The 15,360-nt window shown below is 44.8% G+C and overlaps 2 long non-coding RNA genes across 3 annotated transcripts; one reads left to right on the top strand and one right to left on the bottom strand.

Moving 5' to 3' along the window:
* Window positions 1-166: 166 nt before the first annotated feature.
* Window positions 167-13,453, bottom strand: LOC116785727. 2 transcript variants are annotated; one of them, XR_004356674.1, is made up of 3 exons: window positions 12,941-13,453; window positions 10,388-10,515; window positions 167-955 (listed from the first exon to the last, which is right to left on the bottom strand). It is a non-coding gene; the product is annotated as an uncharacterized LOC116785727 (long non-coding RNA). The 2 variants fall into 2 exon arrangements; XR_004356675.1 differs by lacking the exon at window positions 167-955 and adding an exon at window positions 10,052-10,124.
* LOC116785744 lies at window positions 8,832-12,842 on the top strand. Its single transcript, XR_004356696.1, has 3 exons — window positions 8,832-8,881; window positions 10,828-10,899; window positions 12,730-12,842. It is a non-coding gene; the product is annotated as an uncharacterized LOC116785744 (long non-coding RNA).
* Window positions 13,454-15,360: the final 1,907 nt, after the last annotated feature.

The raw sequence follows: 15,360 nt of genomic DNA, 5'->3' as shown, positions 1-15,360 counted from the left end.
AATCCTATAGCCTTTTTTTTTGTTGGTATTTGTTCAGAAGCAAAGCAGGTTGGTATTGTACAGTAACAACTCACCCAGACAGGACTTTGTCCACTTGAAATTAGAGAATTTTAATTTTAAATCACTTTAAGAAGATGAGATGGCTCATCTAGACATCTAAGGCTGATCTGAGCATTTGATTTGTTAAGTCATGTTCTGGTTTTCTGTGGGTGCTGCTGCTCACCAGGGTCCATAAAAACAGCAAAATACATGGGTAGATGTGCAAAGGCTGTCATTTCAGAATTTTTGCAATTCCTCATTTGTACAGACATCCTCTCAAGAGTAATCTCTTAATTAAGCCCCACTTTCCTCTCTGAAAATGTCCTATTCATTAGTCAGTAACTTAGGAGATCAAACACAGGAAGAATTGTGCAGTTTGCACAGAGCCCCAGGATGTGGAATAAAATTGAAATGATTTTTCTAGAACACTCAGTGAGAGGCTTCCAAAAAACCCCAACAGGTATAAGGCTGGATCCTTACTGAGTGCAGAGTGAAGTAGTTCCACAGTGAGGAATACTAGGATTTATTTTAATGAATTTAGCTCCCCAGTATCTGGATGTCAACCCACACAACTGGAGGTTGTGTTCTGTCTTGCAGCTCCTTGCTCTGTCCTTAAGGTTCCCTTTTCTACTCTGTTTCTCTCCTCAGCTGGGCATTTTGGCTGTAACCCTGTTTTATTCCTAATGGAAGTAGCAAGAACAGATCAATTTTCAGTTTTCTGGAAATCTGAAAAAATAAATTAAAAAAATACTTCACTTTGCTCCTGAGAGCAAACTTTTAAACGTGCCCGAAATAAATCAAATGACATGTCCAAGCATAAAATACCTGAAGGGAAGCTCCACTGAGGAAAATGCCAGGGCAATGCATCTTGTTTTTCGGAAAGGCCGTTCTGTTCTCCAGGAATAACCACACGAACCTTAAATGAGTTCACAGAACAGTTTGATACAATGAAATTTCTACTGGCTGCTGCTGTTTCAAAAGAGATTTGTGTTTTGCCAAGTCTGCTCCTGAGATTTTTGTAGGTAAAGAACAGCATTCCTGTTAGTGGTTTAAAGGAACAAGGCTCTGTTTTGGGAATTAAAGGTTATGTGGATACCTCTTACATGAAGGATGGTGGAGGGAAAGCCAGGTTGGCAGAAAAGCAATGTTAGAAATGTCATAATATTAGACAGTGGGATTACTTTCAGGTAGTTGTAGCAAAATCCCACGTTCCTGCAGAATGATGGGAATTATGATGAACAATTTGGACTTTTCAGGCCTGTGCTGCTTTAACCTAACAAAATTCCAGGAAAGAGCTGGTTAAATGATTCAGTCTGTAATTATTTTATTGTTCATATATCAAAGAACCATCTCCTTTCATATCTTAGCAGAGCATTCAGTGAGACAGAAACACACGTTTAGAAGTCTTGTGGACAACCATGAAATGGCAAAAAACTGTGGCAGTGGCAAGTGATTACTTAGAACAGCTCTTGAGATGCTCTCAAGCTGCACCAAAGCACTCTCCAGAAAACTACAGTCAAAGGTTGGAGGGGAAAGCTGAAATTTGGGCCAAGAAAAAGCCTCAATATGAAATGTTGCATCTTGAAAGCTCTCTGGAATTTTCCCCTGCAGCATTATGCAGTGTTAGCAAGAACACTCCTGGTCCCCTAGAGTTAATATGTAAGTTTGGAATACAGGGTCCATGTTTATTTCTAGATATCTTCTGTTGTCTGTCCTGTACTTCATGCCAATGGTTCATATACCTGCTGAGAGGGAGCTGAACTCCAGTGCTCATGTTTGTTTAACGATATTAAATATTCTACTGAGCTTCCTGTTACACAATTCTGTGTGGTGTACACTCCACCAAAGCTGTCCTGTTAGTAGAGAAAGGAATACATCAATGGCATTTTAAGATGAATCCATTTTCACACACATTTGTGTCTGAAGTTACAGGTGGTAACTAGTGTTATTCCAGGTGTGGGGGATCAAAGAACAGGAATTCCAAGAGTAAGTGACCTGAGAAAAAAAGGATGCACAATTTTTAAATATTCCATCATACCAGCCTGTGCTAAGTGAAAGAGTAGATAAGAAGTGGACCAAAATGTACTATAATGGCTTGAGGTAACCAGTGTGGTATATCATCATAAGAACAACTGCCAAAGTCCTTTTGGAAAGTAAGTCCTTTTCAAAGTGATGTCTCAAAACCAAAAGAACGTTAAGTAACCCCCTTAATTTTATTTACTGCTGTTTCTTCTTTGTTTTCAAGACCCAAAGTTTTGTTTGTGTGAGTGGACCACGAGACACACACCGAACCCAGAGGCACTTTAGGACATACTGTGCTAGTAGCCACAGCTTTGTTTTGGAGGGGGTTTTGTTCCTGGCATATCTCATGATAACAGGAAGGAGGGCAGCCAGCCAGTGATCTTTTTTCTTCCTCAAAATGTAAAACTTTCTCCTGCCAAAGCAGAGGGAACCAGCAAAAAGAATGTTCCTTTTCACCTGTCTGCAGGTGGAGGTGAGGGAATGCTGGAAAAGGTGTTGCCAGCTCATATTTCCAGCCCTGTGCCTACAGACATGAGCCTTGCTTGTTTTCTTTTTTTCCATTGGACAGCTCATTTTTTAATAACTGTAATGATCAGCATTTTCTAAATAAATGTCTGTAGCTCTGGACACAGGGACAGGTATCATGTTTTTTCCCTGCTCTGGTGCATGTTTGCTATTCTTATCACCGATGTTTAGCTCCCACGCAGAATGAGCCAGAGATCTCAGATATATGCCTTTTATTTGAACAGAGATGGACTCATCAATGTAAAACAAGCAACCATGAAGATGGAAAGGGTTTGATCACTGTGGCAGAACAGGCAGAGCCCTGCTCAGGTGTAGCTAACCACTCCAGGACACGTGTATCTCCTGTGTCCCGGAGATCATCATCATCCTCAGTTCTGATGCTAGACTGTTCATCTTGGGGCATCAGCCACTCATCTGCAGTTTTACCGAGTTCTTGGTCATTAAAATAAGGATTTTTGAATCAACCAGGATGACTGTTCTTGCTAACCCTGTACATTTGATCCCTAGGGAATTCTACCATCCCTACCCATTTGTCTCAAAAGTCCATAGTGTGGTGCTGTGGCTATTTTCCTTACCAAGTACCAGTTGCCAACATCATCCTTTGGCAGCAGGTACAAGTACAGCTTTGCTTTGCCTATTAAGCATCCAGTTGCTTCAATCTACCCAAATTTAGAGCCTTTGGTGCTTTGGGAGGGTGTCAGCCGGCATGTTCTGGGACTTGTCAGAATATCTCTCTTCTCTCCATATCCCCATGACTCTTTTTTCTGTCAGCACAAGTAGGTAAGCCACAAACTAGGGGAGTAGTGGCTTGATCTTTTTATCCATTTGTAGCTACAAGGTCCCTCAAAACTAGTGTGATGTTTTGGTATGGGCGCATCCAAATGTTGCATCTAAACACAAAAGAGGAGAGGCAAAGAAACCCCCCAAGGTGCAGTGTTGCTCAGTTCAGCAGGTCCTTCTCAGGGAGGTCTCCTGCTCCAGTGCTCCTTCTGAAGCCTTTGATCTGCTCTCTGGAACCGCAGTGGCTGTGGTGGTGTGACTGATGTTCGGTTCATGGTACCACTGTCGCTGGGGATCTTTTTTCTTCCTCTTACATAACTGCCCGGAGGCCTTTGGAGTCCAGTGCGTTCACTTGTGCCCTAGAAACTTTTTGGCACTCAGTTTCCAATTTCTTTGCTGCTCTGCTGTGCTGCTTGATGGCCTTTGGCAGGAGAGAAGAGCCACGGGACGTGGTTCAGTCAAGAGCCAAGGCTGAAAGCTTTTGTTTGGCAGGAGATTGTTAATATTCCTTCCCTAGGTCTGCTGCACTTCAGATTTAATAATAAAAGAGATACTGAAAACTTTTGAGGAACAGTAGGAAATGTTGGGAGTTTTTTTTGGTTTTAATTCCTTTAAGTCATTTATCCAGGATCTCCAATCTATTTAAAACATGGCTACAAACTTTTCTTGTAAGTGTAAGCAGGTGTATTTGCTAAAATCAGAAGCAAAGCAGTTTGAAAATGAACCAATGATTTTGGGAGCCCCACTGGGTTTGCTCCCAACTTGAAACACTTCCAGAGCTGAAAACATTGCTGTATGTCTAGAGGGGCTGTAGGACTTGTGGAAAATTTGTGCTACTGTGCAGGTGACCCCCCTGATGTTACTGCATCACTGACAGTGCTGACACTCTTATTTTGTCCTATTTTCATTTACTTTCATTGTAAACTCTCAGTTTTCCCATTCTGGCCTAAAAACTCCCAAGCTAAATAAATATTTTCTCTTTCATGTCCATCTCCATAGAAACAGAATCTGTGTTGCTGCTATAATTGTTCTCTTGTGCTGTTTTTTTCTGTTATGGCCTTGGGTTTTTTAATATTGCTTTCTTTCTTGGGAAGATACCAGTTCATCTACTTAAGACAACTTGTAAATGCTCAAGCATTAAGGAGAAAAGAGAGTGATTCTTTTCTTATTCTTTCCTCTCTTCCTGAGCAAACAATTCCTGAAGATAAAGCCCTGACAACTTTGAAAAATGGAAAGATAGTTATTTTAAATGAAGTCCTGAAGCAAGAATAGCATTTTCTACCTCAAATATTCCCTACTGCCTTCAGTATTTCTTTAGCTGAGAGTCACGGACTCAAGTGGCACCTTAGCAGGAGAATAGAAGTTTGTAAAGCCATTTTAAGTTCTTGTTACTGGAGCAGGCAGATTAAGACATTTTAAAATTGGCACTGTCATTCACTCACTGAGATAGAAAGATAATCCACTTTTATACCGCTATAATGAATTCTGAGACTCCACGAATGAAATGTGGAGCTTCCTGTCTCCCCAGGTGAAATCCAAAAGCCCAGTAAAGGACTTCCACATTTTTGTCTCAGCCTCAGAAACAACTGAATTAGTTAGTCAAACTTAAGAACATGTACTTTTCTGTTGTAAATATCAATTGTTTTTAACAGCTCAAAGTTTTTCAAGCAGCATTCAACCAGACAACATTTATTAGGTGAGCTCTGGCTTGTAGTTCCAGGTCCAGTACTTCCTTAACTGGGAGTCGGATTCCCAGTGATATCACCAGGATGTAATGATCTCTTAGAAGAGAACTGGATTTGCAGCAGCAGCAAAAAGTTGTCTTTCTTCTGGTTGCTGTTTTCCTTCCTATGTTCTCCTTTACCTGGATTTGTTACGCTATGACATGTAGCACCGGAAGCCTGGGATTCCCAGAGTTAAGGAAATGACTAAAAATAGCACAAAACAGAGGAAATGTTGCTTGGTTAGTTTGTTTGTTTTTCTTTAGAGTAGTACTCGCAAACTCTGATTTTCAAAGGAGGCAAGTGATTAGGATTTGAAATTCAGTCTCTCTGAGTTTGAAAGCCTCCAGAAAGGCTTTCCAAGGCTGATTTTAAAAGAGAGGTTCCTCAGTATATTCCCAGAATCAGGACTCATCCGAGACCAAAACCTGTGATTGAGGTTAGCAACGATCTGTATGGTCCCTGTGGTTCTCTTAAATAAGCAATAAAAACATGGGCCCACACATCCAGGGAACTATAAAAAGGCAGCAGGCACAGTGGCTCTGCACAGCCTCACCAGCTGTGATGTCTGGTTTTTTAAATTTGAACCCTAACCCGAGAACCCTTCTCGAGCCATGCAAAGAAATATTACCAAGCTCTTTGCCCATGAGGCTTTCAGTGTTGTCTCTCGGGTCAATCAGGCCGAGGCTACACTCGCCAGGCCGTTCCTCTGTGGTGCCCTCCAGCCCCACTGACAGTCCTTGATATTTGCTCTCTGCCCAAAGGCCTTTCCTGCTCATTCCAGCAGCGCTGCAATACTGCCAGTCAGGCATATCTGTAACCTGTCCACAGGCCTCAGAAATAACTCAGGAAATTCAATTGCAAAAATTAATTTGGAATTGCCCTTATCTGGCACCTTCACTTTTGAGTGAACCTGGGTTTCTGACTTTTCTCTTTGACTTTTGAGTGCTGGAAACACAGAGTGGGGGTCTACAGTACAGGCACAGGAGCTATTCCATGCAAACAGGATTGAGACTTCCCTTAAAATCAGTGCAGATCTAGGCAGGTTGCCTAGGACTGCCAGATTCCCTGGAAGTTGGAAGCTGTGTGAATCAGGCGTTGAACCACATTTCTCACTGGTAGAGAGGAGAGCCCAGCACTGAGCCAGGACTCAAGACTCCGTTCCAGATAAATCCAGCAAGGCTGAAGACGCTGAGAGCCTGACCTGAACACAAGTCTCAGTCACCAAGGCCCTGCTGCACCGTTGGGCACTGCAGCTTCATGGCTGTTAGCACTGAAAGAGTTTTGGGATGGCTCCTTTGACATTCCAGAACACAAATGTTCTTGGATCATTTGACAGAAATCCCTCAAGCAGAGGGCCTGCTTCCCTGGGGGTTTGTCGGAGCCAATATGGAAATATAACCACGGATTTCATGAAAGTTTATCAGAACTCTGATGTTTCCAGTGCAACATTTTGGATACAGCTAATTGACATGGTTTATTGGTGCAATTGCCAATTGGTTAATGGTTGGACCTGATGATTTTAAAGAGACCAGACTAGTCAGGCATGATTTGCCCTTAGTGAAGTCATGCTGGCTGTCCCAGATCACCTCTTTGTCTTGCATATGCCTTACCATTGCTTCCATCAGGATCTGCTCCATGATCTTCCCTGGCACAGAGGTGAGGCTCACCGCTCTGTCGTTCCCTGCTTTTCCCTTCTTTCCTTTTTATAAACTGGAGTGACATTTCCCTTTTTCCAGTCACTGGGGCCTTCCCCTGATGGCTGTGACTTTTCCAATATGATGGAGAGTGGCTCAGAGACCACACCAGCCAGTTCCCTCAGAACCTTGGGGTGCATGTCATCAGGCCCCACAGACCTGTGGCTACAGAATGTTCCATGCCATTCCCAGTGTCACAAAACAGAACCTCCACTGACATGGGCTTAGGTTATTTTATCTGGCCACCCACCAAATGAAAACTTCATGCTCAAGCTGGTTATAAAATTCAATCCAGAACGATGCAACATCAGAACTAAAAATTATTGTGTGGAGGTGGTGAAATTGAGACTCGGCTTCAGGTCCTCGGTGAAGGATTTTGAAATATATTCAGCATTGCCCTAATTCTGTTCACATCGAAGTCAGTGCCAAAACTCGCCTGACTTCACTGGAAAGCAAGCTCAGTAAAAGGGAGGTTGGACCTTGGATCTTTTCATAAGGATTTTCGACATGCTTTACAATATTTTAAGAAAGTTATTTCTCACCAAATCACACAAATCTTTTTAGACTGATTAGTGGAAGAGTAGGAAATGTACCTGCTAAAAGCAGGTCTAGCTCAGGTTATATTGAGATGATTCTAAAACTGATGTTCAAGCCTAATCCTTTCCTAAACGAGAGCTCTGGCAGGGAAAGCTGTGGTGTGTCCTGAGTAAGCAGGTACCAGCATTCCATAAGAACTGGCCTGATGAAGCCTTTCCCAAGCTCTCACGTGGGATATGTCTGCCACCTACTGTTGACCAAATTATTTGCACAGAGAGGCCGTGGACCTCGAAATTGAAAAAAATTTAATGTTCCTGTGGGCAAAGAAAGAGCCAGTTTTAGAGAATTTGCGATAATGATGTGTCTAAAAATGAGACCAGCTCTCTCTGGTCATGGGAGAGAAAACTTGACTTGCTGATTAATAATAATTAATGTGGGATTTATTTGGTGCTCCTATTGCAAAGTATTTGTGTAAGGCTTTTAGAAGTACTCTTGTTGAGAAATATTTTCACTGTCCTTACATGGGTCTCTTTAAACTAAAGAAAGACAGCTGAAATAGAGAAGGTGAGAAATTCCTTAAGATACCAGGTAATACTGATAAAGCATTCCAAAAATTCTCAACAGCTTTTCTGGCTAGTGACTGTCACTATTTAATAAATAGTCTGCAGGATTTGGAATTAAGGTACCTAAAGGCTACATGTGAAGTGTTTTGCTGAATCCAAGGTGGTTTAAAACTCACTGAAGTTAAGTGGCATGTAAGAGCTTTGGTGAACATGGAGAGACTGTAGCGATGTCTGAGGGTGAGCTTGGGAATTTGTGTTCAAACTGAGCTCTGGAACACAATGTTAAGTACTGGAAATTAATACCTTGTCTATAATTGAAAATGACACACTTGAGAAAACAAATCAGATGTTTCAGGCTGAGTCTGTGTATCAGAATTTATGAATGAGAACAAAAGATCCAGACCTACCTTTCAACACACTCACGGGCTCACTCACCAGACAGCTACAGGGAAATGTCTGGTTGACTTTTGAGGTACTTCCTCTTTTAGAAATATAAATCTATTCATATTCATGAAGGAGAAAAAAAGAGAATGACAAGTGACAAAAAGGAAAATTCACCCCATCAGCATTTTTTCTCCTTATTGAAATGGTCACTCATTCAGGAATACAAAGCTGTTGAAGGCAGCTCCTAAGGTTGTAATTATCTTGCATTAAAGTCAATGGCATTGTAAATGTCATACGGGAAAAAAAAATCCCTGTATAGCCTGCTGAAATAAATCACACAAAAAGAATCACTTTATTTTTACTGTAGAATGAAAAAATACATATCTGTTTTAGGACATATACGTTTAAGACTCAAAAGCTTGAGTAAAATTTCTTTTCCATAGTGGTGGGAAGGGAGACCAGTTTTAGCTGTGAGTGGATTGCCGGCTTCTAGCTCCATCTACTGAGTCAAACTGAAATAGCAGAAACATCGAGCTTTCATCTCTTTCTAAAAAAATGTATCCCAACTGCCCCCTAACACAGATCAGGAACCAGCAATAAGGAGCATGAGCCAGTAAGTAGAACAGCACCCAGTAAACAAGGCAGGGCAGGCTCTGTTGGAAAACCAGAGACTCCCTGGGACCCTGGGGGTTATGGAATTATAGACCACTAAAAGCTTGTAGACAGTTTTTCTAGTTCTAATTTGAACTCTGCAAAAAAAATGTTCTTATTCCACTCGATGTGCCGTTTTGAGATATCACAGGCATTTCTTACACTGCTTTCCCTGAATCCAAGGTCTTACCAAGTTTTACACGGAGATCCTCACTCCCTTCCTTGTCCAGAGATAAATTACCCTGGGAGGATAAATATTTTCAAGGCACACTTTATATGAAGATAGAAACAAACAGCTTGAACCTTGTTGTTCTGCATGTCAGCAGAAGGCTGCTTGCACCGAGATCTCCCAGGCTGCTCCAGGAGAAGCCATTTCAAGGACTAATTTCAGAACTAATCAATTGTTTACTTAAAAAGCGGTTACTATAGAAATTATCATTATGGACTGGTAGAACTCAGGCAAAACACAAAGTGTAAGAAATGTTTAACCTCCTGGCTGACTCCTGGGCAGTCCACAGTTGATGCTGCCTTAAATGCCAGTAATAAAACAAACCTCAAAGAGCAAAATATTAATTTGACACATAAACTTTGATATTCAAACACAGGCGAGGTGGCTTTGGCTTGAGAGGTCTCATTTACACTTTTGGATTACAGATCCATTATGCATAAAATGCACCAAAAAAAAAAAAATCACTTTATCTTATGATTTGTCTTGTCTTTACTTTTACCTCTGACAGCATTTGAAGAGAATGAGAAAGAATCCAGAAGCTCACCCAGATGCCCTTTGCCTCAATTTGACATGGTGTTTTTATACTCACAAAGGATAAACACTTTGAAAGCCTCTGTAGCAAATTAGGAGCCTGAAGTACACTTTGAAAAATCATTTGTGCATGTTAAAATATAAGTCTCACAGAGTACTAATGCATTTTAGGATATCAAGTGCTCAAGCCATTTCTTAACTAAGACTCCCAAAGAACTAAATATATTACAGAACAAATGTTTGGGGTTTTTTGTTGGTTTTTTTTTGTGGTTTCTGTTTGTTTGTTTGTTTTTGTTTGTTTTTGTTTTGGTTTTTTGTTTGTTTGTTTTTTGTTTTGTTTTGGTTTTTTTGTGTTTTTTTTTAATGGAGCACTTGCAGATTTCTTCAGCAGATCAATTGTTAAAAGTGTTGCTTTCTGGACTTGTTTTTTCTTTCCCTGTTCTCCCTGTGAGGAAGTGGCCAAAGCTGGCATGATGTTTTAGGGGCAACTATCAGAACATGTAACACTGGTATTTGAGGTGGAATACAAATGATTCTCAAGACATTGGAGCAGGACATATATGTGTATTTCCAAGTGGCATTTATGATGGATAAGTATACCAAAAGGCAGAATCACCTGGCTTACCACACCAAACTGCAGGCAGAGTGTTTGTGTGTTAGTTGGAATGTAAATGCAGAGGTTGAGTGGTAACAGTAATGTAAATTTACCTTCTGCTGTAACCCCAGGCACTTCTCCCCCGCCAGCACCACTGTTCTTAAATTCTCAGTCTGCCTGGATTGTCTTCATTTTCTTTACTCTCAAGGCCACAGCACTTGAGACGCTCACAGGAATCTTGCTGTAATGCAGAAATAGAGATGGTAAAAAAATAGAACTCAAAGTAAATGTCATGGCTGCATAAAATCAGCTTTTAATCATTCTTTTCCACATGTAATTTACAGGTACTAGAACAGAGTGTTTTAGACAAATCTTAAATTGTATATCACAGAAAACAGCACTTTTCTGAAGTGGAGACATTTGTGCTTTATTTCTTCTTTCTCCCTCTGCTTTGGACACCAGTCCATCATTGCTGAACAACTTTGATTTTATTATTTCCATTAAAAATAATTCACGATGGTCTAACTTTAGTTTATTTTGCCTCCCATTTCAGATGGATCTTCCTTTTTTTTTTTTTGGGAGACAATGCTATGCACCAAGGAGGTCCAGTGAGCCAGTCCCTTTGGTATGTGTGTTGAAACAATACAGTTTGGGCTTCAAAATTCCCAGAATGATACGAATAAAAACAAGAGCAGCAAAACAGTATGTGTCAAAGATAAGCAGTGCATTCACCAGTGAGAATGGCAGGCTTTGGGTCTTGGATTAATTTTACAGTTTATTTGATTCATCATCTTGGTAGCCTCGTGGCAGATGTAGCAGCCATGAGTTTGGGTTAAAAATACAAGAAGTTACAAACTTTTTCCAGTTCCTATATTAATTGCAAACAAATTCACTCCCCCTGCTTCCTGACCTTGACGATGACACTCCTTCCAGCAGCTATATACGAAACTGGAAGCAGATCCCTGTGGATAATTACACCACAGAAGAGGTTTTCAATGTGCTGGCTGTTCCACAGAGCCTCCTGTTCTCCAGGCTGAGCTCCCCCAGCTCCCTCAGCCGCTCCTCATGACTTTACCCTCTAGACCCTTCCTCGGGCCCTTCGCCCTTCTCTGGACACATTCCAGCGCAGGAGGCTCAAAGGAGGGTGGCAAGGACAGCGGGGATAAACTGGATCTTATAAAAATGGAGGAAAAGGCCTTGCTCTGCAGCGCAGGGTGAGGAGGCGCCATTCTTTGAACAGGACAGAGGTCACCCCATAAAAGAAACGGAACAAACGGTCTCTGACAGGCCACGCTGCCTGTGCCAACACAAGTGGTGCTGGTAACAACTCCTCCATCTCATCCGGGGCTTGGGAATACCAGGCAGAGAGAGAAAACACTGCTGGTTGCTTTCCTTAGCAAGAAACTGGACCCTTTCCAAGCCTAACAAATTGAATGGATACCTGGAATTAGGTGCAAGTGCCCCCAGTGTTAAAGGCGGATTTGTGATACAATGTAACAGAGCTTAATGGCACAACTACGCTACCCTTCAAACAGACACAGGGCAACCAACAGCTCACAGGGTAAAACCCAGCCCTGCAAACTGCCCTTCCCAAATCCAGCTGGGTCAATTTGGTGCCTTTGGACAACCTGCCTGGCTGCTTGTACAGCCAAAGGAATCCAAGATGTGTTTTGCTCAGAGAGGTCAGTCACCTCTTGGATTAAACGCTGAGGACGAGGTCACTTTTCCACGTTCATCCTTGTCACACCACACCGTGAATCTCAGGTGGTAGGGCTGAGGATACCGATACTCACTCACAGTTCTTTTTTCTGCCTCTTGTGATGCCAACAAATAGAAAATAATGTACAACATAAACGCTAAATAACACATACAATATCTTATATATTATATATAATAATAGCAAATGCTTAATCTGTGCTTGTACCTCAATAGAAGCCAGTAAAAATCAATGCATTTACATTGTTTTTAATGAAAAAAAAAAAAAAAAGTGGTGCTCTCCAACACCAGCCAAATAAAAGAGGTAACAAATAATCAGATAACTACAATCTCTTTCCATTTCTGAACTGGAATAGTTATAACTGGAATTGGTGTTTCTGGCTTGAAACTCCGATTCCAAACCGTCTGTAGTGCACCAGTGCATTAGGAGCTATGACTGACCTTTCCAACATGTTTCTGTGGTTAGAATAATTTTTATTTCCAACAGGTCTTAAAAAAAAAAAAAGGAAAAAAGCCCGTTTCTCCAATGAGCATGCATTGACTGCCCAAATTTAAATATTTGACATATTTAGCTTAATTATATATAATATATATCTATAATATATATTATATATATTATATATATAATATATACTTAAGCTAAATATGTCAAATATTTAAATATATTTAAATATATATTTAAATATATCTATATTTGACTAACATTTATACTTCACACATTTAACTTTTGTTACTGCAGGACTTGACCTGCCCCAATGGAGGTGATGCTATTAATATCCCGAGGACATTTTAAGGATGAAAAGTCCGGGCTGGGGGCCTGAGGGAGGAAATGGGGTGTAGTGATACAGTTAACAGGGGTCATTAAAGGAACACGGTTGAACCGGCACAGGAATTTTGATGTTTCTGGCATTTTCAGCAGTGTTGGTTTAAAACAGGGGTTTGGAAGTTACCTTTGAATGCACAGGGTCCAGTGTGAATGAACTGGATGGAAGAACACGGAACCCCAGAATTATTTAGGTTGGAAAAGACCTCTGAGACCATCGAATTCAACCTTTGACCGACCACCACCTTGTCTACACCAGGGCACCGAGTGCCACGTCCGGTCATTCCCAGGACATCACCTTCAACTGGAATTCTGCGCGTTGCGGTTTCACCACCGCACTTGTACTAATTTATTTTCCGGCACTTTCAGCGACGCCCCGACAGTTTACTTTTTAAAAGGGGGGGTCGGGAGGTTGCCTTTTAACGCATATTGCACGCGCTCTGTGAGGGAACACCGCTTTTAACCGGAATTGTGCGTGTTGTGGGGTGTCCCTGCCGGCCGCTCCCTCAGGAGGGTTTCCCGCCCATGGGCGCGCGCGCCCTCCCTCACGCCCGGGGGGCAGCGCTGCCCCCACAGACCCCTCTGACCGGGCAGCTCGGCACCGCCGCACCCGCGGGAGGCCCCCGGGGGGCACTCCCGGGAGACGTTCCCGGGGGAGAGGCTTGGCTGGGGGTGCCGATCACCTCACCGAGGCGGGTCAGGCTGAACGCTGAGGGGTGAGGGCTGAGGGTGATGACGCGCGCGGCGGTTCCGGCGCCGGGGCGGTGACCGAGGCGGCGGCGCGGGCGGAAGGAAAGGAAGGAAGCGGGGGAGGAGGGGCTTTCGCCGCCGCCGCCGCGCTCTGGTTGCCGGGAACGGGAGAGGGGCATAAGGGGCGTGGGCGCGCGGCCGGGAGGCGCGAGGGCAGAGCGGGAGCGCGCGAGGCGAGCGGCGCGAGCGGCGGCCGCGGGAAGTATCGCGAGACTTGGCGCGGCGGCGGCGCCGGCGCTAGAGGTGACCGAGGCAGCTGCGGCCGCGGGCGCCTCCTACTCCTTCTTCTCCTCCTCCTCCTCCTCCTTTTGCTTCCTCTCCGGCCATGGAGAAGGCGGTCGGCGCGGCGGTAGCGGCGGCGGTGACGGCGGAGGAGGGAGGCGGTGAGGGCGGCGGCGGCGAGGCCGGCAGCGCCACGGCGGGGCCCGGTCCCCCTGAGGGGCCGAGCGGCCCCGCCGCGCCCCCCTCGCCGTGCGGGCCCGGGGCGGCGGGGCTGGTGCGGGTGTGCGACCTCCTGCTGAAGAAGAAGGCGGCGCCGGGCAAGGCGAAGCGCGGCGGGCGGGCGGCCCGGCCGGCCAGCAGCAGCGAGAGCGGCGGCGGCGGCAGCGAGAGCAGCAACAACGGCAGCGACGACGACGAGGAGGAGGAGGAGGAGGAAGACGAGGAGGAGGAGGAGGAGGAGGAAGAGGAGGTCTCCGAGGTACGGCGTGGGGGGAGGCCCCGGGGGTTTCCCCGACGATCCGGTTTCATAATTCCAGCCCGCTGCCGGCTCCTCCCGCCCGCGGCCCTGCGGCACCGCCGGGGAGAAGGGTCAGCACCTCGTGGCGCGGGCACGGCCCGTCCCGCCCCCGGGCACCCCCGCCGCGGGGAGCGGCCCCCGCTGCCCCCCATGGTTTTCCCCGGGGGTCGGAGGCTCCCTGGGAGCGGCAGCCAGAGGCCGCCTTCCAGCCTGGTGTGGCTTAGTGCCGAAGGGAAAGGCCCGGGAGCTGCAGCAGGTGCCCTCTGCCGCCGTGCTGCGTGCCATGTGCCGTATCGCGATGGGTATGGGAGCCCGGAGAGCGAGGGCTGGGCGGTGGGAATGCTGCTGGCACGCCCGGGATGGGGCTCCGGGGATAGGCCGGAGCACCGGGTGAGTGTCTGGGAAGGTGTGGGCGCTCCCAGCCGTGTGGGAATAGGTCGTCTTGGAGAGTGTGTGCAGGTAAAGCAGGTGAAGGTGCAAGCAAGGCAAAGGCTGTCGGACAGCCCGGGTTGTCCCGCTGTCGTTCAACGCCCCCTCCAAAGCTGCCACCAGCCCTGATTCCATGTAAAGCAGAGCCAAGCCCAGGGAAGCATTAATAACTCGGGTTTGTCTCTAATGCTCGGTTTCTCGGGTAGGTATCTCTGGGAAAGGCCAGGCGAGGCTGGAAGGCCCTGATTTATATCTGTACTCACACACAGGTCTTTGCTGGGCAGTTTTAATTCTGTAACCCCCCCTCAGCTGGACCTGCACTTCTGCTTTTTTTTTTTTTTTTCTTTGAGTAGTGTCCTCAAAAACGTCCACTTGAAGTTTGTTGGCTTCTCTTTTGAAGTCAGTTTCGCAGAGGTTTGACTTTCAAGTGGTGCATCTGCATTTTGGTTAAAAATTGAGCAGGAAGGAAGAGTCTGATAGGTTCGAGGAAGGGCTGGGCCAAGATGCTGGTAGGTTTTTTCCCCGGTCAAGCAGCACTCTGCGTTTTATCCCTGCTGAGGTTGATAGAAGAAGCATTTTATCCACATGCTCTGAGATAAATTGCACACAACAAGCACGTCACAACAAGT

The sequence above is a fragment of the Chiroxiphia lanceolata genome, chromosome 4 (genome assembly GCF_009829145.1).
Source record: "Chiroxiphia lanceolata isolate bChiLan1 chromosome 4, bChiLan1.pri, whole genome shotgun sequence".
In the NCBI taxonomy this organism is placed as follows: Eukaryota; Metazoa; Chordata; class Aves; order Passeriformes; family Pipridae; genus Chiroxiphia; species Chiroxiphia lanceolata.
This window is presented reverse-complemented; position numbering and strand designations above follow the sequence as displayed.